Below are 3,960 nucleotides of genomic sequence, written 5' to 3'. Positions count from 1 at the left end.
GTCATCTCACACTAGACATAAGAATGTTCTCCTTGTTCCTGGTATTTTACAATCACAAATAAATCATACTTTGTGTCATATCCTGAAGGGGTGAGGGGACGAACAGTGTCAAGCGTTTAATTCAGTGTTTAATTTAAGATAGTGTCTTAACCCTACATACCTCCCTTCCTCTATGCAATTTTGGAACTTCCAGAGCCGGAGTAAATCCATGAACATCATCTTTTTGGTCTAGAGGGCGTGGATTAATCCGTGAAGTAAGGCGCGGGTGGTCACGTAAGAGCTGTTGTGGGGAAGGAAAGCTGCGTTGGGCTCACGGGGTCCACAGTTTCTAGTTTTGTCCAAACACAAAAGGGTCAGAGGAACCAGGAGCTGATGCCTAGTGTGAGTAGCAGCCTTTGCTTGCCGAAACAGCAAAAAAGAGGTGTTCCTGTGAAACATTTAAGTGCTAGATCACCAATCTAATCGCACTTCCTTGTTTTATGTTCACAAATCTCATTTCATTTCCATGTTATGTGGACTTTCCTGTCTCCAGTGATCCTGATATCCTCTGTAGAGAAATAACTGCAGTCATATTTTGTTTTTTACTGATTTCTAATAAGACATGTCAAGCTGTTAACGCTAGCGTTTGTCATTCAGGAGCTCATTTTTCACCCTTAGTTTTAATGTTGTTTTTTTTGTTTTGTTTTTTGTTTTTGTTTTGTTTTGGATTACGTGTAGGTTTCAGATGATTTGCGTGTGATTCTGGATGAAGGTCTGTGAGTAGAGTGGGAGTTACCCAGTGCATCGGTGTGTAGAAGGAAGGGGGTGGGAGGAGTTGCTGTAGAGATGCACAGAGGCACAGAGCATCACTCTGCTCCACACAGACAGGGCAGGAATTTCGGTTCTCCCCATGACAGGTGTCAGACATTTAACCCGTCTTTGCCTTAGTTTCTAACCTGTCAAATGGAGATTAAAGTTATTATCTACCTCAACAGGTAGGGCTAATGAATAAATGTGTTAACATTTATAAAACACCAGTACATACAATATGCTCTAAATCATTTTTAAATAAAATAGAAATTGCTTTTTCCACACTGCCAAACTGAAACTACCTGGGAAAAAAATTTAAAAAAGAAAACACCTCCTTCAACCAATATAAAATTTTGTACTATTTTTTTTCTTAAGAGAAAACTCAGAATGAATTTTTTGTTGGCTAGTTTAATTGTTCATTAATTTTATAATTCTAATTTCAACTACACAATGAGACTAAAACTAAAGATGATCCATCTTATTAGAAAAGATTATGAATGACTAAAGTATAAAGATTTGTCTTTATACTTTTTTTAATAATCATCAGTACAATCCTGCAAAAAAACCCAAGAAATCTAAATTTTTTAAAAGAAGTAGGAAATGAAAGATGACCTAGAGTTTATAAAATATTAGTAACTTAGCAATAATTGAGAATTTGTGTAGATACTACTGTTGTTATCCTTATTTTTCTGGGATTCTCAATTAAAAATACTGTGGGGATTTTTTTGAGATAATCAGTAGCTCAGAATTATAATAGCTGTTCTTTAAATGTTAAAAATTGGTTTTATTTTTCTGATTTTCGTTGTGTAGCTGCTTATTATAGAAAAATTATGAAGGACAGAAAACACGAAGAGATTATGAAGACTTTTTGACTTTTATCCAAGAAACAATCTATAGCAGATCTGCCCATTATTTTTCAACATCCATAGTTATTTACATGTGTTTATGTGCTTAAAAGAGTTCTTAGTAAACATAAAGTATTATAGTATAGCACTTTAATAATCATTGTTCTAAACCTTTTGTATATATAAAACCCATTTAATCTTCTCAACTTTGTCTCCACAGCTTTTCTTCACAAGGAAACAAAGGGGCAGGGAATTTAGGTAATTTGCCAAGGTCTCGAAGTTAATAAAATTCACAATTTGAGCTCTAGCCAGTGCTGCTTTAGCCACCACAAGTTAAAAAAAATTTTTTTCCCTAAGACAAGTAATAGATAGTTTCAGGAGAGCAGGTTTGTTTTGTTTTAGTTGGTTTAAGTATTTTGCTATTCTCATGATTAAATAGTTAAACTTCACCTTTCCTAAAGCTTAAAAATAGCAAACTGCTGAAAAGTCTCCAGTATCTTATTTCACTAAGAGCAAGAAGTTTCTTTTGTGGAATGAATAAGATATACTTAAATTCAATAAAATCTACATTTGTCTGTTTCTCTGATTTTCCACATCAATGGACTTACACTTCCAAAATCAGGTCAGTGGGATGAACACTCTACTCAGAGTTTCCCAGAAGGGAACTGGGCATTTTAGCTCTTATTTGCTGAAATAAGGATCACAGTTTTCTGCTTGATCCAGTTTGGGTACTTTATCATATTTTAATAATGGAACTATATTGCCTTCAGCATTAAGAAGACTCTGCCCAGAATGTTACTCTCTTTATAAGTTAAAAAAAAAACACAAAAATATTGTTCTAATGCTTTCCAGATCCAAACCAAAGTATTCGCATAAATAAATACTCAGGGTGAATGAATAGGGCATCAAAAAATTTATACCAGTGAACGAAGAGTTGAAGCATTTCAAGAATTAGCCTCATAGATATAGAATTATCTATAATTTTATGTCTAAGACTTGCTTGATAAACATCAGTTGCTTTCAAAATGAAGTACAAAAGAAAGGGCCTTTTATTTCTGCCTTAGTATATCAATTTTCCTAATCCAATCCCTAACAGTCCCATATTTATTTTTTCAGATAATTTAAAGGGCAGTGGTATTCCTAAGCCTAAAAAATAATCCAATTCTTTATTTTTCCAAGCGTCTTCCCCAACTAATTACTCATTTTATGAGCTGAATGACAGATTTCTATGCCCAAACTTTAAACGAATGCAATCACCAATCTTAAAAGAATAGAGCATCCCTAAAATAAAAACATCGATGACTAAGTCCCATTTCGAGCTACCATATTTACTGCATCTTGCAGATTGGATTGACACCATCTAATCTGCCTTTACAGTCCAGGCTTGGTGCTGCCTTCCAGAGATGATGGAGCCACAGGAATGGGCTCTGTTGTTCCCACTGGCCTCCGGAAATCGTGCCGTCACAACTGCCACCCCTATTTTGTTGCAATGCCTGCTTCAGGTAGAAGGACTCTGGCTCCAAGGGGAGAAGAATGGAGATGTCTGAATGTGACATGAAATCCCTCGAACCACCCACTTCCTCAGTCCAGAGCATTTTGTCCGGTGTTAATGTCATAAACCTGATCCAGTTTCTAGTACATTGGTCATTTCTACCTGGCGTGAGCTTCCTCCTTCTTCTGGTTACAGAACTGTGGTTTTCTATTGGGGACCTTTCTTTCTTCCTTCCAATCTGGGTAGTTCAGGTAGGGTGACCCTGCTCCAAAGCTCCAGGACTGGGCTGATGACCCAAAGTAATATTGGTCAGTCCTTCCAGTCTGGGTCTAACCCCCCAGCCCAGTTCTGATAGGTACAGGGGTAGGGAAGTGACCTAAGCCTGGCCAAGTCAGAAAAATTTCCTGGAATCTGTTTTGTCAGGAAATGGTTGGAAAAACAAGCCTTTGCTTCCTGTGGGGTTATAACTACTAGAACAGAAACTTGAAACCTTGTCAGTGTTTGAGGAGAGCTTTGTAAAGTGAGCACAGAGAAAAGCCACCTGAGCGGGAGTGAGACTAATTACTAAACAGAATTTTTGAACTGCAGCTTGTCAGTCTTTTACTTTTTTTTTTTAAGATTTTATTTATTTATTTGACAGAGAGAGACACAGCGAGAGAGGGAACACAAGCAGGGGGAGCGGGAGAGGGAGAAGCAGGCTTCCCGCGGAACAGGGAACCTGATGCGGGGCTTGATCCCAGCTCCCTGGGATCATGACCTGAGCCGAAGGCAGACGCCCAACGACTGAGCCACCCAGGTGCCCCTCAGTCTTTTACTTTTACAGGTCAAATGATT

General features: G+C 37.6%; 1 long non-coding RNA gene across 1 annotated transcript; it reads left to right on the top strand.

Moving 5' to 3' along the window:
* The first annotated feature begins 215 nt into the window (after nt 1-215).
* On the top strand, nt 216-3,357 carry LOC141372146 (uncharacterized). The gene is made up of 4 exons (XR_012377457.1): nt 216-381; nt 718-751; nt 1,855-1,892; nt 3,012-3,357. It is a non-coding gene; the product is annotated as an uncharacterized lncRNA (long non-coding RNA).
* The last annotated feature ends 603 nt before the right edge of the window (nt 3,358-3,960 follow it).

This window comes from Callorhinus ursinus, unplaced genomic scaffold, assembly GCF_003265705.2.
Source record: "Callorhinus ursinus isolate GAN/ISIS: 27379988/994484 unplaced genomic scaffold, GSC_fseal_2.0 scaffold1631, whole genome shotgun sequence".
Classification (NCBI taxonomy): Eukaryota; Metazoa; Chordata; class Mammalia; order Carnivora; family Otariidae; genus Callorhinus; species Callorhinus ursinus.
This window is presented reverse-complemented; position numbering and strand designations above follow the sequence as displayed.